Here is a 24,264-nt window from a genome sequence, read left to right on the forward strand (position 1 = left end):
TTGTATCTGCTTCTTGTGGTGAGAATAAACATAGGCTTCCTAAAACATACACTAAATTATTTATTCTTCTCATTCATTGTATCAATTTTGTGGAATTTGTTTCATTTTTCTTTGTCTTTTGTTTTTTTACAGGTCAGTGAATTTCTTTAGTTCTAATTTAGACTGCTTTTCTATAGAATTTCTTCTCAGCCAATATTTTTTAAAAGACTCCTGAGTTAGTTCAACCAGTCCTTAAAACCCATACCTTCTTTCCTTTGTATCGGTCTTATTTCCTTGAAGTATATCTTTAAGTTACGTCACCAGAGTATGTAGGACATAAATTTGATGAAGCCACAATATATTTATGTTTTGCCTGAAACTTGATTAGTAGTTACACTGGTATCATTTTCTTTTTTTAGGAACTTTGAGACATTATTCTATATTTTCTGTAACCACAGTCATCCAAGAAATATCTAAAGAAAATCTTAATGGCTCTCATTTATAGATCATCCACATTAACTATCTAGCTCCAACTTTAATGAGGTTAATTTAATTCTTGGTGTTCTGATTTCACAAGGACATGAAATCTTTTTCATTCATCTAAAATTTGACTAAAATCATGTGTTTTTCATTTTACATTCTTTGAAATAATTAATTCCTTTTGTTTCTTCTTTGTAAACCTACTGGTGTGTTTGAAGCTTCTGGATTGAGCAATTAAATCTCTTGTATCTCTAGTTGCATGTATTTGTCTTTTTGCTTTATATTCTAGGATTTCCTTCTTTTATCTTCTAGTCCTCAAATAAATTATGTATTTCAGTCCTCATATTTTAAATTTTCAAGGGTTTTTCTGGCTTTCTCATTATTTCCTTTTTATGTAAGTCTGAACTGTGTTAATGTATGCTAAATGATTGATGCTGAGGATGTGTGTGTGTGTGTGTGTGTGTGTGTGTGTGTTTCACATTCTCTTTTCCTCATCATCTCTATTTCTGTTGAGATAAGTTTTACCTTTAACATAGCATTTTCCTTGCTTTCACCCTGATTTCTTTTTGACTGATGACTTGGTTTGCAGAAAATGGAGCTGGTTATACAAGATGGTTTATGTGAGTTTCTTTCACTATAATTTTGTATTCCATTAGTTTTCTCAGGTTAAATTGAAAGCTCTACAGGTATTCAGTATTCAATATAAATGAGTAGAGTTGTCGACTGGCAGGCTTTGCTGAATTGCATTTTTGAGAATTGCATTGAATGTTATAGATTTCCCCAATGTTGGATTAAAGATATCCTTTATTTTGAGACAACAAAACTTGTCCGCTTACTAGTTTTCTCCAGGTTGTTGTTTGTCTTTTAGGGAGGGAAGTCTTCTGTTTTTGTCTCTTTGTTTTATTCTGTTTTTTATGCAGGCAGGAACAAGGCAGGTGGAGAAGCTAAATTGGAAATCTAATAATCACCCAGCTTCTTTCACCCTCGCAATATCCTTCCTCACCGTGTTAGTCTGAGTGATGATTGGGTAATGAACACACATTCTGGAAGTTGGTTTGCATTGTTCAGTTTCTTACATTAATATCCCTTCCAGAAATTTATTAAAATCTGTTGTTCAGAGTTGACCTTCTACATTTCCTTAACATGATGGGTTTCTTTCTAGTTATGTAAATTTTTAAATGGGCATCTGGAAGGGAAGAAAGGTCTATTTTTTTTAATCTACAATATTAAATCAGAAAATAATTTTTTAAATAATTAAAATAATGATTTAATTTGAATAATTTTAAATCATTTAACTTAAATGTGTTGGGATTCCATCAGCATATTTTCATATATGCAGTGGAGTTTGGTGGTTCAACCCTAAGATGCAGAGCATACAATTTGCACAATAACCCCAGATTTCGCTGAGTTTTGTTTTTTCTTCTGTAAAATGAAGCGATTGGATAAATGATTAGTAATATTTCTTCTATTATAGTATTCAGTATCCTCCCACTCTATTGTAATACAAGGAAACAGTTTAAACATTCAATAAAATATCATTTTTATAATTTTATGCACAAATAATAAAATATAATTAGCTCATTCCTATGAAATTTTTCCATTTTTATATGCCATTTTACTAATTACTTATACCATGACTTTATTTTGTTGAAAATAAGTTTAAAAATAAAAAAATATAAAATGCTCCTGAAAAGACAAATATTTTTATAGACATTAAGAAAAATATTTTGATTTTATGAATGTGAAAGCATATCTCAAACAACTACTTTTTCAATAGTTTTATATTATTTTATTTATTTATTTATTTTTGAGACGGCTCTTGCTCTGTCACCCAGGCTGTAGTGCAGTGACACGATCTCGGCTTACTGCAACCTCCACCTCCTGGTTTAGTATTTGATATTTTTATACCACAAGTCCAATCTTCTTTTATTCTTTCCTTTTTTTCTTTATTCTAAAAATGAACAAATGGACAAACAACAACCATAACAACAAAAACTCAGCTCATCTTGTGCCTTTTTTGTAGTCTAGCATGTTTTTACTTAAATGTATACTGTTTATGTATTTTGGGGAACATACATATCATTAGCTATTCTTTACTGCTTGAACAAATTCATCATTTTTGGGAATCCAAAAAGCCTAAAACATTGAAACAAGTGCTTTAAGGAATACAATGATGAATATGAGACAGATGTAGCCTTCTAGAAGCTCTCAGGGGCTACAAAAGATGTGTATTAATAGCTCAGTCAGGAGACACAGACTTCCAAGAGTCCTATCGTTGCACCATTGAAACTTGAAGTAGAAAAAGGCATTCATGCCATGCAAGAGGGCCTCAGGTGGTTGGTAAAATCTAACTAAGCTGTGAAGATTGATTCACATCTTGGCATATATACCAAAAACTTACCCATGGAGAAGCACAGGTTAGAACATGCTGTAAAAAGCGCAAATGTAATCAGTTTGACTGGAAAAAAGTGTTGTGATGTCAAGAGGATAATAATGCTAGAGTGATAGACTGGAGAAAGCCTTAGAGAGCTTGAATTCCAGCAGCAAGGTTTCTACTTCATAAAGTAGATACTGGTGAGTCATTTGTAGCTTTTGGTTAGTAGAATAACGTGGTCTCAGCTGTGTTTCTGGAGGATGAATCTAGCTGTAGAGTCGAAGAAAGAGCCCAAAGAATATGTGGAAGGGTGGGGAGGTTGGGGGTCAGGAGAAGGAGGTAGGGCTCTTACAGAAGTTCAAATGAAAGTCACTAGGCTGAGTTGGAGGGGGTGGATTTCAGAAGTGTTTAGCGAGCAGAAGCAGTTTGAGTTGATACCCTGAGAGGAAGTATAGTGAATCAGTCCCTAAATGGACCTTTATAGCTCCAAATGATCTCAAAATAGCAGACCCTAAGTTGTCATAGAAGGCATCAGTATTCTGTGTAACAAACTAGCATACACTTTAAGACTTAAAACATACTTCTGTAGGATAGAAACCCAGCAAGACATTGCTGAATTCTCTGCTTAAGGTCTCACATTGCCAAAGTCAGGATGACAGACAGCCAGGCTCCTTCCTGGACTCTGAAGAAGAATCTGTGGTTGGAAGATTTTAGTTTCTTGCAATTGTAAGGTGGAAACTGTCCAGGGGCCAGTCTCAGATATTTCATTTGTCCTTGCTTACCACCTTTCTATCTCCAAAGCCATCAAGGAGGCAGGGAGTCTTTCTCCTGCTTCAAATATTTTTAAAAACATTTTGCATTTAAACGTCTCATGTAACAGGTTTAGACCCACTAGGATAATTTCCCTTTTTACTAACTCAAAACCAAATGATTGGTAACCTTATTTACATCTTCAGAATAACCCTTTTGCCCTGGAAGGTGTATTAGTCAGGGTTCTCTAGAGGGAAAGAACTAATAGGATAGATGTATATTTAAAGGGGAGTTTATTAAGGAGTATTGACTCACAGGTTCACAAGGTGAGGTCCCACACTAGGCCATCTGCAAGCTGAGGGGCAAGGAAGCCAGTCCAAGTCCCAAAGCTGAAGAACTAGGAGTCTGATGTTTGAGGGCAGGAAGCATCCCACACGGAAGAAAGATGTAGGCCAGTCTTTCCACATTCTTCTGCTTGCTTTTATTCTGGCCGTGGCTGGCAGCTAATTAGATGATGCCCACCCAGATTGAGGGTGAGTCTGCCTTTTCCAATCCACTGACTTAAATGTTAATCTCCTTTAAAAATGCTCTCACAGATACACCCAGGAACAATACTTTGCATCCTTCAATCCAATCAAGTTGACACTAAATATTAACCATCACAGAAGGAACATAAGTACAGTGTGAAATCATATATTCACATTTCCGAGCATCAGGGCAAGGAATTGTGGGGTTGGACATTCCAGAATTCTACTTATCACAGCATCTCTTAAGGAATTACTCTAATTCAGGAGTAACCTAACATTTCTGACACTTTCTCCTTCACACACACTCAATTGGTAGTTGATTGCCTTTTATATTTTAATTCAAGAAACAAAGGCAAAGAAAATGCACAGGTGAGGAGATAAATAAAAGGGATGCGGTGAAGGCAAATCAGTGTCTTAAAATAGTTCTGTCTTTGAAAAATGTGGGATAAGCACATATGCTGTTAGCTGGTGCAGAGTGAAGATTGTTGGGGGCTTGGAAGATATTCAAATATGAAGAAATCTGTCAGCACTCAAGTCATGCCAACAAAAACTTCAGACCACATCAGCAACGTGTGTGTATGAATTTAGTGGCAATAACATGATAAAAATAGAGAATTATAAATGTAGCAGATTTCAAAATTGGCTAGATCTACAACTTGAGAGTTACAGTGTTTGCTTTATGGCTACAAGATGAAAAAGACAGTCATTTCAAATTTACAAAAGTAGCAAGGGTAAAATTGTAACTTTTTTTGGTTATCATAGAGTCCTCCCTCTTCTTGAGCTAGATTAAAATCTGTAACCACCTACCTCCATCTGCCTGTGTTTGTGCAGATTGTGCTGCAGAATCATTGCATTTCATTGAATCCTCATTTTGTCACTTTTACTTTTTTGGTGCTCACATTAAGAAAAATTGGTGAACTAAATTCTATGATGGAGAATCAGCTTGGCTCCATATTTAGAAAAGCAAAAGGATTGGAGAGTCAAACCCAGAATTTATATTGAATGGAAATGGAATTTCCAATGGGATTTGTTCCATGGCACTATTGTTGTTTCTTTAATAGTATCATACCACATTGCAAAGGTGAGGCATGATGTTGGAGCCAATACTATAAAGACAGCTACCTGGCAAGCAGCTTACAGGACAGTCGAGCGGGACTTGCCAATGACATGGGTGAAATCAGAAAGTAGATTTTCCTTGTTAATAATTCACTCTTATTCTCTCTCTGCTCTTCTTTCTCACCTCCTCTTCCTCCATGTTCCCCTATTGCAGGACTACATTTTATCATTTAATTGTTTATATTTTCTTGTAATTTAAAAAAAACTTCATAGAAGCTTCAGTTTTTTTTCTTTGTTACAGAGTTATATGACATATACTATAGTTCTTCTTTTGAACAACATGGCTAGCTTTATTCTCAATATATTCCTTCTGGGTCTCTGAATTTCATAGCAAGCTACGGCTGATGTGACAACTGGTTATAATAATTTCCACTGTGATGTAATAATACAACTACCTGGTTTCATATCAGCCCCAAATGTTATAAAATTCCAGGTGTGATATTAATAATATGCCTGTTCATCATGACAGTACCATTATTTATGCATTTAAACTGAATTTACTGGAAAATAAAAATCTTTAAAGACTGAGAAAGCTGTGTTTACATAAGACACTTCTTAAATATGTGAATTTTTCCTTATAGGAAAATAAACCTTGCAGATATTAAAGAAGGGAGTTAGGAAATTTTTAAAATAAAATATAGCTTTACGTTCCACACATTTTAATATGAGAATATGGTACAATTGACAGAATTATGACATTTTAAAATTAAGTAACATTGTTCTTTCTCATCTTAAATTACCTTTTATGCATTAAATATTTCACTGAGTGAGTCCAGAAGAAAATTATTTTAATATAGATAACTTTTCCTATAATCCTTAAGTAATTCATAGATGATGGCATAAAAGTGACATTTTTAGATACTATAAACATTCTACTATGCTATACAATATTTCTTAGTTGTCATGAATTTGGTTTTGAAATAAAATTCCAGCATCAAAGTTGAAATAATTTCCATGCTTTCTTCCACATTTTGTTCCTGGCCCAAGGGAAAATGACACTGAAGTCCAGTCAGTTTTGTACTTGTGGGAATGGGGAAGATGTGTGCAGGGATATTTGCCTACATTTTTTCAAAGTAGATTTTAAAACCACAAATGTTGTCTCCAGCTAGTGGCTGTGTCAGTTTTCTAGAACTAAAGCACAGATAAATTGTAAACTCGAGAAGTATTTCTTCATGCCCAGAGATGGGCTGGCTCAACAGCTTGGGAATGCCCTGGAATCAATGCTTAGATGCCTGTGGTCAGTTGAAAGAACATGAAAGTGAGAACACAGAAGGGAAAATTGCAACCCAGAGAACAATCAGCATGGAATGACCAATTAAAATCCAACATTTTGTCTGAGAATTGATTTTTACCACAGAGAAAAACGGAATCTCTTTTGTCTTCACACTCCACAGAACATCAAAGGGCTATGTACCATTCTCCAACTCCAGAAACAATTTTCTTTTCTTATAATGACATGACATTTGTCTTTGTATTATTCAAGGTCCTCTAGAGGAACAGAACTAATAGGATATATATATATATATATATATATATCTCCTAAAATATATATATATGTCCTAATATATATATGTCTCCATATATATATGTGTGTATATATCTCTATGTATATACATATATATGTATAAGTGTGTATGGGGATATATACATATATACATATGTATACGTATATATACATATATATGATGATATATACATATATATGGAGATATGTATGTATATGTTTATTAAGTAATACTAAGTTTATTAGTTCTGTCCCTTAATAAACTCCCATATATATGGGACAGAACTAATGGGATATATATCTATATATGAATTTATTAAGTAGTATTAACTCACATGATCATAAGGTCCCACAATAGGCTGTCTGCAAGCTAAGGAGCAAGGAAGCCAGTGTCCCAAGGCTGAAGAACTTAGAGTCCAATGTTAGAGGGCAGGAAGCATCCAGCACAGGAGAAAGATGTAGGTTAGGAGGCTAAGCCAGCCTAGCCTTTTCACATTTTTCTGCCTGCTTTATATTCTGGCTGAGCTGGCAGCTGATTAGACGGTACCCACCCAGATTAAGAGTGAATCTGCCTTTCCCAGCCCACTGACTCAACTGTTAATCTCTTTTGGCAACACTCTCACAGACACACCTGGGATCAATACTTTGCATCCTTCAATCCAATCAAGTTGACACTCAGTATTAACCATCACAGTCTTGGTAGAGGTGAAAACCAAATTATACATTTACTATGGTGAGAGGAGCCCACATGTAACCTCCTAGAAAACAGGACAGACAACACTTGGAAATCCAAGAGGCGTGAGAAGGGGTGGCTCTCTCATGGAGGATCAGCACCACAGATGCTGGACAGAGCCCAGGATTTGCTTAGATCCTGAAATAATGATCACATCTAAGATGTTAACAAGAGAGACTGAGACATACGGAAAACATAGGCACAACATAACCCAACATGTATGCTATGTAAATAGAAATTACACACTTAAGACTTTGGGGTCATGGTCCTAACCTCGATACACAAGTAAATTATATGAATAATTCTACACCATGTGTGTAGGCTTAAAATCATTTTGACTCTCAATGATTGTTGATTACTGAAATATTTTTGTGTGTAATGTGTCAGTTTGGTGCTAAAAATTTCAAAGTGTTGTCTATTCAAGAATGAACCATTGGATGTGACCAGTGTCTCATAAATAATATTGGAGTTTCATGCACTGTAAGAGAGATAACATAAATAAATTTTAAATACAGTCTTTGAAAGAAACTTTATAACCTGAATATTTAACAGCATATACCTCAGATTATGTAATGCCACCATCTTTTATGGACTCAAATTAAGCTGAGGATAAGTTGGGTAGATGTTGGCTCTCTTCTCGGTTCTTGAATCTTGAATGTGCATCTGGTCTTATAATTCTCTTTGGTAGCTCTGACATAAGCAGCACGTATTTTATACTATTTTCCCCACTTCATTTCTCTGTATATTTGATTCAATATTTTTCTTACCTTTTATGAATCTTTCAAAACGTCTAATTTCTTGATAGCTCTTCTTTTAAAAGCTGATAGTGTTTCTTCTTTGAAAAAAAAAAACAACAACTGCTCAACTTGTTTGTTGTTTTATTTTGGCAGAAGGGTGAACTGTTGAGTGTGTTTAGCCTATCAACATTATCCAAGCTGAGAGTAGACAACTGTAGCCTTCCTATTCGTTATTCCTGTGCTATAATACCTCATACTTTCCTGTATTACTCATTGTATTAGTTATTAATGACTGCATAAAAAATCACACAATTTAGTGACTTAAAACAACACCTAATTATTCTCTCACATTTCTGCAAGTCAAGATTCTGGACATGGTGTAATTGGGTCCTTTGTTTCAAGGTCTCCCTCAGGCAGCCATCAAAGTGTTGGCCAGAGCTGTAGTCATCTCAAGGTGTGACGTGGGAGGATCTGTCCCAGGCACAAATGGTTGTTGGTAGGATTCCATTTCTACCAGGGTATTGGGATATCAGCTTCAGTTCCATGCTAATGTTGGCTAAAGGTTGCCATCGATACCTTGCCATGTGAGGCCCTCCAGCATGGCAGCCCCCTCTATGACCATCTACAGCTATGTGGGGCCCTCCAGCATGGCAGCCCCTCTATTACTGCCTGCAGCCATGTGGGGTCCTCCAGCACGGCAGCCCTCTCTATCACCTTCTGCAACTATGTGGGTCCCTCCAGAATGACAGCCCCTTCTATCCCCATATGCAGCCATGTGGGGCCCTCCAGAATGGGAGTTTTCTTTATCACCTTCTGCAGCTATGTGGGGCTCTCCAGAATGGCAGCCCACTTTATCACTGGCTGAAGCCCTAGAATGTAATACAGAGCATCTGCTGGCAATGTGGAAGTCACGATGTCTCACAGCCTGATCACAGAAATCATATCCCATCACCATTGTCACATCTTGTTCATTTGAGTCAAGTCACCAGGCCAAACCCACACTCAACGGCATGAATATCAGAAGATGAGAATCTTCAGGGGTCATTTACCTGTTGACCAACCACACTTCTATTATGCCCCTTTGCATTTCATGTTATGGTTTACAGTAGACAGCTTTTGTCATGTAAGCAAATGTAATACTTTCTTAAAGTAGGTTGGACATAAATAATAAATGCCCCAAACAAATGAGAGGACTCAATTCTAAATACTCTTGCATGTCCCTGAATCAGGACCTCTATCCCCCTTCAGGGTCATCTGACTCTGCACAACTCAGCACATGCTCCGTGGTTTACCAAGGAGCCTGGGAAGATACCGAATCACAGGTTCTACTCCAAAATGATAATCCAAAGGTTAACAAGTTGCCCAGATTATTTGTGTGCACCTTAAAGATTGAGAGCCAATGATGTTTCAAGAACCCAAGGTTCTCAGCCTTGGCTGCACATTGGACTTACCTGAGAAGCTTTAAAAGTAGAGATGCCCAGGTTATTTTAGTCGAGAATGTGTCCTGGGCAAGTCCTGCCTGTGATTCTAATTTGTAGCCATTATTGAAAAGTGCCAGTGTGTCCCAGTGTGTTTAGGAACAACCTGTGATGGAAAGGAAAATACCAAAACAAGTATTTTTTGATTTTTCTTTTTTATTTATACAAATAGGATAATTTTTAAAATTATTGTCCCTTTTCCCACATCAAACAGTGGAGAGTGCCTTATCACAGTCTAAGTATGATTCTTAATCTTGATAAAAAATGAATTCAAAAAGCATCTTCTGAAATCCTTCATAATTTAGTAATTTGTTCAAGATTGTAAAATTCTAAGTGATACTGACAGTCACTTTGAGGAGGCATGTTTTCACTTCTTATTGTTGATATTACCTAGGGAGTGCAGAAAACCAACAAATTGAATATATTTTTACTCCAATGCCTTGCTAATGTTCCATTCTGTAACAACTTCAATTTGAAGTTGTTCCAAGGAACATGTAAGTTCAAGACTGAATTTCACTCAGTGTGAAGGAATGGAGTTGCCAAAAGTTTATTTTATACAATTAATTATATAAATTGATATTCTATACATCAGTATTCAATTAGATAAAAATGACACCTACTACATGCCAGTGACTGTTTGAGGATTCAAAATAAAAACATGGAGAAGAACTGTGTCTACTTATATAGAGCTAACAGTCAGTTTGTTGAGAGAGACATGAATTAAATTGTTATTCAGTTCTGTATATAGTGGCACATGGCAATAAACGCTGGAAGGAAGAGGTACACAGGTACACAGACCAGGTAAACACAACAGGGGACACGGCCCACTGGTGATGGGACAGACTGACATGAGGCACAGAGGATCAGTAGATGTCTCCCTGGTGACACAGGTGTGCAGAGAGGTGGGTCCAGCAAGAAAGAAGAGTGATTGGCATCACTGGCTTTTTGGAATGGAAAGGGGCTAGGGTGAAAGGGATTCGTAATAGGTGAGAATGAAGAGAGAAGAGATGGCAGACCACAAAAAGTCCTTTTGGCCACTGGAGGAAATTTGGACTTTCTGTAAGTGGGATTAGAAACTAAGATCCCATGAAGCAAACAACCAAGGAAAGAAGGGAATAAAGTATGATTCCCATTTTGGATAATCTCAGATTTAGGAGCAGGCAAGTCATATAAATATGTAGCTCTAAAGTGAAGGGAATCATAGTCCAATAAATACATTTGTAAAAGGAGTTGGAGACAAAGAGAAAGATGTGATAAGATGCCTCAATGGCATTTGTCCTGCAAGCATTCACTGCAAATGCACCTCCTTTTTCAGTAATCAAAAGGAAAGTAAGGCCTGATGAAATCTGAAGAAACGTTGAAAGCAACCATAATCTCATATTTTTTGGAGAGAACTCTAGCCTTTTACATCAACTTTCAGGTTATTTTTATAAATCTCAACTTGATTTTTATTACTCTAATTTTAAAATTAGTGTTTTACCTGCTTTGCCTTTGAATTATTTTGTTGTTGTTGTTCCTAGCATTTCAATTTTGGAAATAGAAGTGGTGAGGTCCAGGCGAAAACCATTTCTTAGGGGTAAGGTTCTTCATGAAGCATTGTCATCAGATAGAGACCGGAGAGGACTCTGAGCCACATCTGCAAGGCAGCATTACTTTCGGCCTTGTCCTCATCATTTTCATGTGCCTTGGACTCAATAATTCAGCTAGAACACAGAAGCCTTACACAGTTTTAGTCATGAGTGGCCTCGCACTGTAGTTGTTGCATGAACACATAAATCTCTTTGTGGATAGAGGCTGTCTGTTATTTCTTGGTGTGCCAAATTCCTGGGCATATGGCAGCCTCTCTGCAAATACTTGTCAATCAAATTTGGCTTTAGCCATGGGAAAGCAGAAACAAAACTCTGTCCAACTCACTGGAGACTCCTTGGAAACCTGAGAAAAAACATCAAAATCCCAGCACAACCGCACAGACCAGAAGAGGTGGCCCAGGATGATTCTGCTCCAAATTGTCCAGAATTTTAGGGAAGTCTCAGATATTCTTAATTGGAAAAACACCCTATAATGTATATGTACACACTGATTGACCTTTGGCTGAAATAATATTTTCCCATCTCTCTTTTACTAGCTCGAGTTGGCTCAATATAACAAATAGCCAGAAATAAGACCAAACTTTGACTTGTACACTTTTTAAATTAAAGAAACAAAATTCACATCACTGTTTAGTGTTAAATTAGCCCACAATTCCCACATTGTATTACTTGAAATAGGAATTACTTTTAAGTCTTTATCTTTGTAGGGCTTTTTTTTTTCAGGGCCGTGTATGCAGATGTTGCTGCATCACTAATTAGGAGAAGATGGTCTATCTTTTCAGATCTCACTTGGGAAGAGAAAAAAGGGCTATTAAGTTTAAAAACCTTAGCATGACTTCGTTGGTTATACATAATAAGATAAATACATAGCATTTATTTATCAAAGGAGAAATATATAAAATTATTTCTCACATTACTCATGTCTGTCTTGAAAAAGAAATCACATATTAGAATATAAAAAAGATAGAGTATGAATAGATGGATACTTTTTAAATAATGCAAAAAATATAACTAAAAGTAAAGAACAAAGATATCACCAGTCATTCACCTTAGAATCTAAGAGAGGGCTATTTGAAAATACAGATTATTAAGCCATAACCATGAACATTCCAATTCAGACGGTCTGAGATAGAGCCTAGGAATCTATATTTTAAGAAAAAAAGCACATCTCTTCCCTCATGGAACCTTGGCATACTAATAAAATTTAGGTGCCACTAATGTGGTTCCAAAGTCTTCCTTTACAGAATGGGAAACTGAAGCCATATGGAGTCCATGCCTTGTTCAAGATCACTAACATTGTTTTTCACAAAGCACAAGACCGAATGTTGGAATCCTAATGTTTTCAGTTCTTCCAGCAGAATTCACTGAGCAAACATGTGATCACCTATTGAGAATAACATTGTGCTAACTGATATAAACTATATGAAAGCAATAAAGACATAACAACTCTACATAACAGCGAATGGAACAGGCATGTATGCAAAAATGTATAAGAAAATAAATCTGAAATTAAATCAATTAAATAAATACAAATTTATTTGCAATTAAATAGATATGACTTTAAAACAAACTGCTGTAGGAACAGAGGATAAAGGAAGTATTGAGAAGCAAGGGAATTGGGTCAGTATTGTGAGAAAATGCATTCAGCTGATCCTTGAAGAAAAAAGATATCCATAAAGGAAGAATTAGAATGGAAATAGCCAATTATGACCAGAGTAAGGTATCTGATTTTCCCTATGTTCAGGAAGATATGAATTCTAACATACAGCAACAGAAGTTGAAACAAACAGTAATGTTGGATGATATACATTGGAACAACTGGGCTATGATTATTGAAGGCAAAGGTTGAAATTCAAGTGCCTACAGGGACCAAGGAGGTAACAAAAAGAGAGGAACTAGTCAACTTAGGGCTAAGACTGAGAATTATGAGGGTTCTGGTAAACTAGAGACAGCATGGCCCATCCAAAGCTGACCCAAATCTTCCATTTTTATGACACCCTGCTGAACAAAGAAAACACATCTGTGAGGTATATGTAGCCCCTAGATGCAATTTTGACCTGCTGAAAGCAAAGCCCAGGGCCAGAGCTCTCTTCCATACTACATTCTCTTCCAGGCAATGTCCACCATGCCCCAGGGGCTTCCACTGCCATCTAAACATCAATGTCCCCCAAATGCATTATCTCCTTTCCTAACCTGTCTCTTGATCCTCAGAATCATATTTGCCATCTCTACTTGAATATCTCAGTGGACATCTCAGTGGTACTTGGAACTTAAACAGAACTGAATAAACTGATAATTCCCCTTAAAGAAGTCTCTTCCAGCTCATTCCCCTTCTACCAGTCACATTACATCTCCTGCCTAGTCCGGTCAATTTCCCCTCCTAACTATGTCTGAAACCCATGGACTGCACACACTGCCAACACTGAATGCCAAGTTGCTATCAACTCTTTCCTGGGGGGAGCCTACTCTGGTCACAGAAAATGAATCCTTTCTCATTACTTCAGAAACAGTCATCCTTTCAGAAGTGACTATGCCCCACCATTCTCCTCCATCATCTCAAAGATCTAGCTCTCAGCTACTTTCCTAGGCTCACCTGGAACTGATGTGATCTTTCTTTCCGAGCAACAACACTGACATTTTCAGTTTCCTGAACACATCATGCTTCCTCTGGCCAAATCTCTTGTAAACACTGTTCCTTATTTTTAAATTATCTCTTCTTTTTTCTCCAAGTTTAGCTGTATCCATTCATCTGGTGTAAGATTTAAGGTCAGGTTCCCACAAAGATACTTCCTCGACTCATAGATTCAGCCACTAGGCTACATACTTTGTGTCAATGCTTTTTAGTTTCCTTTCTACTATTTAACAGAATCTATTGGTGCTTTTTAATGGTATTTTATTTATTCTTTTCCTTAGCATCTGACCTGATTATCATTATTCTTTGATGGTAGTGATTGTGCCTGTAGCCACTCAAACATTTTATTTGAATGAGTTAGTAAATGAATAAACAAATAAGTATGTTGTGGGATATTGAATATTAAGCTAAAGAGTTTATATTTTATTCTTGAAGTAAAGTTTCTTGTTGTCTCTGCTGCTTTTTTTTTTTTATTAAACAGAAAGGATGATGGCTTGATGTGAACCTTGGGAGGAGAACTAGGACAATGTCTTTTAAAAAATAGAGCAGAAGCTATGGGTGTCAGAAAGTGCAGGCAGAATCTGATGTAGGATTGATCCATAGCAATGAGCTTAAAGACAGAGGGAGAGGACAAGCGTCAATGAAATTGTGAAATTATGGTTGGTTACTGTCACTGCCACTAATAACATTTATAACAACAATGGGAGGGTTATTGTCTCCAGTGGCTAAGATGTAAGTATTATGATGGGCTTTAGTCTTTTTAACAGTTTAACGAAAAAGCGTGTAGATTCTTTAGTTAATTGTTTTTCATTACTTAAAGCTTAAGTTTATTTTGGACATAATGCGTATTTGATTTTCAAATTCCCATGTCCCAGCACAAACGTATTCATTTGTGAATTTTGTGCAATTTATTTTGTTTAGAACATACTTTTTTTTTAATATTTGGTAAAATCTTAAGTAATATCCCCATGATTAATCCATGATTATCCCCATGATTATTAGAGATCTATAAATTATTATTGGTAGGAAAACAAAACAAAACAAAATAGCACTTTATCCTAAATTTTTTATCACCAAGGTAAACATTCACTATGAACTGTGCAAAATAATATAATTGCTGCAAAAATGTATATCAGTAATATTGGAATGAATGGATCTGATTTCTAGTATTGACACTCGGCAAAGCTGAAAATGAGAATAGCAACATTGCTTCTTGTCTCCTGTTTCCACCCTCAATTTCAATGTATTTGAAAGGCTGTTTCTAAGGCATGTTGCAATACATTTTACATAGTAAGTATTCACATTTTTCATGTACCTTCACAGGTTGAGAAGAAGGAGAGAAAAGGATGGATAAACAAATATATAGTTCCCAAAAGGCATTGTGTCTGCAGTTACTTTTCTTACTGATTTTAACTCATTTATTTAATTAGGTTTAGTCAGCTTACCTCACTCTAAAACAATTAGTGGTAACTTGCAGAAACATTTACAATAGTCTAGGGGAAATGTAATTAGAGCAAAGGCAAGTAAGGTTAGGATAATAAGCCCACGAATGAGCGAAATGCATGTTATCACAAAAGCCATGCTGTCAGATCCTCTTTCTAAAAGCAAGAACCAAGGATAATCCTCAGAGACAGATAGTTTGCATATACTTCCATAAATCCTTCCTGAATATTAATATTCACCACCTAGTTTTGTTGACAATTAGACAACAGAAAACATGATGTTAGCTACTCATGAAAAAATAGTTTGGAGTATTTTATGTTAACAGTTTACCATTTAAATTGGTCAAAATAATACCAATCTGTATGACTTTTCCAACTTTGACACAGAGGGCCACACTGGCACATCCTAAACCTAGTTATAAACACATACAACTTTAAATAAATGTCTAAGGATCATCAGATGGTATTCACATAGGAGAAATGGTCACTTGGAATTAAATAATTTTATAATTTATTTCTCAATTACTTAAATTCATATTATAAATGATTTCCGCAATTACATGTATACATATGTGTAAATAATTGCAATAGTTTTCTATATTTTAAGAATTGTTATCCCTAATAAGGATATTCAGTAAAAGTCAAAAATAAAAGTGAACTCTACAAGCTTGGATCAAAGCCAAGTTAACCACCCACTCAGGGGACTTAACCTTGTCTTTGACCTTGTTAGCACAGTGTTAGACTTGACCTGCCTAACCAGCAACAGACAGGAGACTCGGCCTGGCCCTGTCATTCGATCTCTTTATACAACTTATCTCTCAATGTTATTTACATGCTAGTCAGGACTTCTCTTTCAAACAAAGCAATCACTTTGATAATTTGGTTTGAATTTTATTTTTCCTGATAACTAGATAATTACCTTCTTTTCTGTTCTAACAGGCAGTTATATGTAGATGCTGGACTCTAGAACTGATAGACCTCAGAACACCTCCAGGAAGATTTTTGTGCAGGGATTGTTAGTGCAAGCAAAAGACTGCCTAAGGGTAAATTAAAAGCAGGAACTCGTTTGCTGTTTTTGCAAAATTTAAAAACTGACAGTGGAGTCCATGAAGTTAAAGTCACATTAAAATATGACCTTTTTGTACTTTAGAAGATGGTGTCTAAATCACTAGCTTAAATTTTAAAACCACATGATTTAAAACTTCCATCTTATAACATTTCTAAACACGTAAATTGAAACTAGCAATTTCTTCTTAAGAAAGGAAAGCATTGCTTTCAATATACATATCACCAAATTGGCTGGTAAGTTTAATGAGAAGTCATTCATCATGTTAACATTCAGGAATGTTGCTTTAAAGGGCATCCAAGATAAAACTACTGACTCAGAAAGATGCATACCATGTACTGGAGTTATAAATGTCATTTCTTTCAGGATCAAAAATGTGAATAGTAAGTAAATATGGTTTTTCAAGCTATGGTGATCTTTTCCAAGGGATGGTGATATTTAAAAATAAAATCATAGTTTAATTCAAGAACGATATTTTCCCACATTAGTAGAAATAGCTATTTGTGAAAGCAAATTCTCTTGTTTTGGGGTTAGTTTCTTCATCTATGTTGGGCAGATTTAGTTGACTTTGTCAAAATTACTTGAGCACCTAAAATCATGTAGTTTAAAGGATTTTTTTTATTTCAATAGGTTTTTGGGGAACAGGTGGTGTTTGTTTACATAAATTATTTAGTGGTGACTTCTGAGATTTTGGTGCACCCGCCACCTGAGCAGTGTATGCTGTACACAATGCACAGTCTTTTATCAATCACCTACCCCCCAACTTTTTCCCTGAGTCCCCAAAGTCCATTATATCATTCTTGTGCTCTTGCATCCTCATAGATTACTTCCCACTTATGAGGGAGAACATATGATGTTTGGTTTTCCATTCTAAAGGAATATGTTTTGAAGATGCCAGGTGTAACCAGGAACCTTGTAAATGCAATTACAAAGCCCTACTCTTTTAAAAAATAGAAAACGTATTTTACTAAGCAGTAAGATATGGTATGCATGTTAATCATAATAAATTTTATATGTATAAATAACATTTTATTTTGTAGAATAAACATGTCAGTAAATTTCTAGTTGAGACACTTCTGTAAACACTGTCATTTGTGACATTTTATTTATCTGAGAACTTTTGGTGTGGATTCCACTAAATTCACATTAATCACATGAATTGAAATAATTTTCACTTCCACTTTGTACCACATGAAGAGCTAGTGTTTATGTCTGCTTTGCCATTGATTGCTTTGTAACTTTGAGCAAATAACTTTTGACTTCAGTTTTGTCTGCAAAATGAGCTTTCAAAACTGAAGAAGCTCAAGATCCTTTGACTCTTAAAATTTCTACAATTTTAAATGATAGAGGGAATTCAATTCCTAGAACAATTGCCATTAAGACAATAAAAGTCACAATAATTCTCCAAAATAAATTTATTTATGAAGTGCAAAAGCAAACCTTTCAGAGTCCAGTGGGACAGAGAGAAACACAAATAAATATGCCCCAGTACGATGTGGATTATAAAATTGCTATTGCTATAACGGGGTCCCACTGGCAGTGACGAAGAAGAGAAGAAAGGAGGGAATGGCTTCAAACTAAGGAGATTCATGATTGCTTTTTGACAGACATGAGAATTGGTTGGGGCCCAGTAATGAGGTGCTTTGAATATTGAAGTCGGGCGTTTAAATTTCACCCATCCTCATAAATTTATGGGAACCATCTTGCCGAATAGCATGACAGGATCAAAGAGCCCATATTTTTATGAGAATGTGAATTGTTTAGACTGAACTGTGGCAGAGAATGGTTGGGAATATTGATATAGATTATTTTATTTTTAATTCACACAAAAAAATTGTGAAGATACTATAAGCTATTGCCTAGTCTCTAGCTCCCAATAGCACCAATGCCCGATAGCTCTTGAATTTCTAACTCCATCATGGAGCTCTCTAACTTCTTCATCCTGGTAGCCCAGAAACAGTTAGACATTTTATCTGGTCATCACAAGAACCTCTTGAAATAATGATGCTCAAAATTCAGTGTATTATTTCTTTCCAATCTTCACCTTCTTCCACTTTCCTTTCCTCAGTGAAAGACGCGACCATTCATCCACATAATGGGTTAAGCCTCAAATCTTACCTATACCTTCCATCCTACCTCTTTGCATTTAATAAATTGACTTTTAATCCTATGTCAAGCTTTGAATATTCAACTTGCTTATTATCTCTCAAAGACATACCTTTGTTCCACTAGATTCAAGTTTTTATTTTTTTATTAAGACAAACTCCAAAATATTTCTTCCCATACTCTTAAACTGCCTCCACACCAAGAAATACTTCAGACAACTGTTGGAGTAAACAATGCAAGGAGAAATTAATGACATGAACCCCATCTGTTAAGTTCTTTCAATGGCTGTTTAGTAAATTTAATACAAAATCTAACTTCTTCAGCCCAGTAGAGAAGAGATTTTTATCATCTGATCTCTGCCAACTTCTGAACTCTCGCCTTTACCCACTATTTGTAGCCCTGTGCTCCGGCCATTCTAATGACCTGCAGTTCCCTTATTCTGTCTATGGTAATTCTCAGATTTCTACTTAAACCTCGCCTCATGTTGATAACTTTCTCAGGTATCTAGATAGTCACACTTGCACCTGTATTGTAATGCACATATCTCCACCAAGCATCTACACTAATGCTTTATAATTGACTTGTTTTGTAATATACAGGCATATTGACTTGCCCATTTCTCCTCCATTCTCGTGTATCATAAAGCTCTCCTATATCTAGAACCCTCACTAATATTGGCCATATGCTAAGCTCCCAATTAATAGTTGACAGTGAATAAATACATAAATAAGGAATAGTCCAAGCATCCAGATAAATCCCAATCAGGTGCTGTTAGAATAGATACAGCCTGGCTGGGTGCAGTGGCTCAAGCCTGTAATCCCAACACTTTGGGAGGCTGAGGCAGGCGGATCACCTGAGGTCAGGAGTTCGAGGCCAGCCTGGTGAAACCTCGTCTCTACTAAAAATACAAAAATTAGCCAGGGGTGGTGGCACATGCCTGTAGTCCCAGCTAGTCCAGAGCCTGAGGCAGGAGAATCACTTGAACCCAGAAGGCGGAGGTTGTAGTGAGCTGAGATCGTGCCACTGCACTCCAGCCTGGGTGACAGAGCAAGATTTCATCAAAATAAATAAATAAATAAAATAAAATAAAATAAGAATAATAAATAAAAGAATAGATACAACCCTAAATGAAGTATTTTAACCAAGTACTCATAACTTGCATAATTTGACTAGCTTAGTCAGGTTAGTTAGAAGTTGAAAGAGACAAGTAAAATGGATGCAAGCTTTTATCTTTTATGAGGAGTATTCAGTGGTGCTTACAACCAAGACATTCAGCAGAAGGAATAAGATGTTTGGCCAGACAAATATGGAATTTTCTCTTCAATAAAATGCATTTCAGTTCTCTATGGGACATCCATATGGAAATGCCCAGGAGGCACTTGCAAAGAAAGAAAAGTCTAGAAAAAAAATAAGAGCTTTATAAGAGAAGACACTGGCCTGGAGATGTAGTTGAAGCCATGGAGGTAGATGATCCTGCCGAGAGTTTAGAAATGAAAGATGATGACTGACTATGAAACCTGAATAAATGTCACCATAAAGGGGCAGGTGGAAGAAGAAGAAGGAAGATCCAGCTGGAAAGATTTAAAAAGTGCAATCACAGAAATAGCCAGGGAGGTAAAGAATAACAGAAATCTAAAAGCAGAGTAGTCTGTGGTTTCAAATGCTGCAGAGCTAAGCAGGTTACAAACAGTAAAAACGATCATATGGTGAAGAAAATGACAGAGTTTCAATTCAATAATACAGTTTGAATCTTTATTGCAAGAAGCTGAAAGAAGTATGAGGAAGAAAAAAAGAGGGATTATTGATATGAGAATGTTATTTCATAATATTATCTTTCCTTGAAGAGAAGATGGAATGCAAACATTTAATTTAAAACATGAAATTGAGGCAGAGCTTCTTTCAATGTTCAGCATATCTTTAAATTTCAGGGAAGTTAACAATGAAAATGCAGCAACAGGGTTAAGGAGAGAAGACAGATTATCAGTGTATCAATCCAAAACTGTGGAGAAGATTGAAGGGCCATGAGACGAAGAAAAGACATCGAGGTTTGAGGGTTTAACTTCTAACCAGCCTGACTAGTTGGAAAAAGGTTGTAAATTTTACTCATATGTAAATAAAGGGTAAATAATATAGTATAGGGAGCAACAGAGATGGAAGAGGTAATATTGAGTGACTTTGTGCTGGATATCAATTATAATAATTTAAACACACAATTTAAAATATAAAAAATTCATTTCTTCTGAGTGAGAGACCTATATACTAAAAGATGTTCTCAGGCATAAACACAGAATTGGTTTATATACAAAACTGAACACTAGAATTAGTTTATATACAAAATTCAGCACAAATGATTAGCACTGCATATTTGTGTGTTTATCCAATGATTATAAAAATTGTTAATTATTATGCCATGAAATAAGATATAAAACAACATATACTCACTTGAAAAGTTAGTTTAGCAATACAAAGAAAAGCTGATAAATGTTAAATTTCTTCAAGCATATTATTAATTTATTCTAATTGATATAAGAGCAAGCAAGAATAAAAGGAAATTAGTACACTTTCCATCAGAAAAAGATGTTCAATGTTGCATTTTTTGAAAAAGCAGTAAAGAAATTGATTTTATTTTGTTTTGCTGTTTAAAAATCTGTCATTCTTAAGTCATTCCATCAAATGATAATAGCATATTTTGGCTCATTGTTATTAGTTTGCAGGAGTAATTGTGACTTCAGACAATTAGATTCAACCCCTCATTATAAAAAAAAAAAAAATCAATAACTTCCTACACCATGTGAACCTAACATGGAAAGAGCAATTAGTAACAACACAGCCTGGTACACTCTCAGAGAAAAGAGTGCTATATGTATCAGCATTCTGTAAAGGAAAAATAAAAATGCATCAAAGTATAGATTTTATGATTTAGAAACAAAAACTTCACAGCACAGTAACTTGCATCAGCAAAACATATTTCTATAAAAAATCAGAGGAAAATAAGTGTGGTTCTTATTGTTCCTAAGTAGGAAGCCAACAATTTCCCCCAAAACACTCCACTTTGTAGCACATGGAATAATTTTATTCATCTAAAATATTCCGTCCACTGTAACTGCATTTCTAAAATTATCTGTGTGATTATATTACAAGACAAAATGCTATACCTGCTATACTTCCATTCATGAATTAAGAAACATATAATTTACTTTCTCAACTTATCAAATCAGAAAATCCAAAAACTGTTGAAATTCACATTGTATTAAAGACATTGTAATCCAATATCTACATTTTAGAGATTTAGAGTGAGACCCATCAAACTAAAGGGACTTGACAAATGTAATTCAACGATCAAGGTGGGATTAGAGTCTATGTCTAGTTTTGCGGTTTAGTAGTTGACTGTTGCATATTATATCACTTCCATGCTAAGGTGTAGTACATTCACTTGTTTTTTAATTCATTGAGGCAGTGTTTTTTAATATCTCCTTCTCTTTTTAAATGTGGTGTCACATTAGACATAATATGAACAGTTGGTGAGAATGTGCTTCCATATTCTCTTGAGTATTCCAAATAGGGTGGATATGATTCCCTTATTAAAATCTGCCTGATTAAATATTGTAGGAAGGGAAAAGTCACTAATATTTATTGAGCACCTGCTGTGTGCCTTTTAATCCTATTCTTTCAATTATACAATTAATTTTTGTGTGCAAATTCCACATATCAGAAGATCAAGGCTCATGGAGGGTATGCTATTTACCAAACTTTATGCCCAAGAAAAGATGCAGCTGGGATTGAAATCAAGATAGTCAAATTTCGTAGCTAATCTTTCTACTATACTAATTAGGTTATTAAATTTTAACTCTCTTGAAAGACAAAAGTATATGAGATTAGAACAATTTAGGGTTCAGGAGAGTGAAGATAATGAATAGCTCTGGGCTTTATTAAAATAAATGTGCAAGATAATTCCCATGAAATAACCACTAAGACAATATAAATATAATTAAATATCACAGTGGCAAGAAAAAAAGGAGAAAAAAAGTCACAAACAATGATACGGTTTTAAGCCCTTTAATAATAATGTTATGATATTGATAATTGATATTAATTATCAAAATAAATGTATGGATCTATACAAAGAAATGAAAAACCCTGGAAATAGTAACGATGCAAGTAAATATGTAATATTGTTCTTACAGCTGACTTTTTTAACCAAAATAATAAGGATGTATTGTGAGGTTTTTAATTCTTGTAAAAGAGAAATGTATGACAACGACAGCAAAATTCCAGGATGGGAAATGGAATAACCACTGAAAGGTTCTTACACTAAATGTGAAGTGGCCTCATATCATCAAAAGTAGACTATAATAAGTTAATGATGCATAATATGAATACTAAAGCAATCACTGCAATAAAAAAGTTATAGCTAATACACCAAAAGGGAGGTAAAATGGAACCATAAAAATAACTAAGCCAAACAATTTTCCCAGTGAAAAATTAAAAAAAAAATAACTAAGCCAAAATGCTATTATTAAAAAGTCAAAAGACAACAGATGTTGGCAGGGATGCAGAGGAAAGGGAATGCTTATACACTGTTGGTGGAAATGTAAATTAGTACAACCTCTGTGGAAAACAATATGGAGATTTCTCCAAGAACTAAAAATAGAACTATCCTTCGATCCAGCAATCCCACTACTGGGTGTCTATGCAAAGGAAAACAAAGCATATGTAAAAAGACACCTGCATTCGTATGTCTGTTAGAGCACTATTCACAATAGCAAAGTTATGGAATCAACCTAAGTGTCCAACAAGTGATTGTATAAAGAAAATGTGGTATACACCATGGAATACTATGAGGCCATAGCACAGAGTGAAATCATGTCCTTTGAAGCAACATGGATGGAATTGGGGGCCATAATCTTAAGTGACACAACTCAGAAACAGAAAACTAAACACTTCATGTTCTCACTTGTAAGTGGGAGCTAGGCACACATGGAAATAATAAATACTGGGGACTCTAGAAGACGGAGTATGTGAGGGGGATGAAGACTGAAAAATTAGCTGCAGGGTACAATGTTCACTATTTGTGTGAAGGGTATACTAGAAACCCAAACCTCACTATTAAGCAATATATCCACCATGTGACAAACCTGCACATGTCCCCCTGAATCTAAAATAATTATAATAGTAATAATAATAAGCCAAAATGAAGCAGAAAATGAGGAAAAGGGAACAGACTGAGTAGAACATATAGACACCAAATAGCAAGATGGTAGCCTTATACCTCAACATAGCAATAATCACATTCAGTGTAAGTAGCTACATGGTTGTATGTATTTGTCAAAATTCTTTGAGCTTTACACTTCATTCATATGTGTAAATTTTATTATATGTGATATATTACTCAATTAACACGAAAGGGCAGGCCACAAGCTGTGGAAATATTTGCCATCTATATTGCCAACAAAAGGATTATTTTTCAAAAATGAGTAAATAACATTTACAAATCAACAGAGAAAACTGAAGCAAACCAAAAGGAAAATGGGAAAATACGTGAGGAAGTCAAATAAATATATGAAAAGATGCGCCTTCTCATTATTAGTGGAAGAAATACAAATTAAAACTATGATGAGATACCACTTTGCACTCCTGTGATAGGACAAGCTCTTAAGTATCTGATGAGTGTGAAAGAGGATATGAAATGATAGGTCATCACTTTTGGGGGAGTAAATTATTAATAGCATTTTGGAAAACATCTGAGTTAGT

This window comes from Sapajus apella, unplaced genomic scaffold, assembly GCF_009761245.1.
Source record: "Sapajus apella isolate SASKATOON/1434 unplaced genomic scaffold, GSC_monkey_1.0 scaffold17, whole genome shotgun sequence".
In the NCBI taxonomy this organism is placed as follows: Eukaryota; Metazoa; Chordata; class Mammalia; order Primates; family Cebidae; genus Sapajus; species Sapajus apella.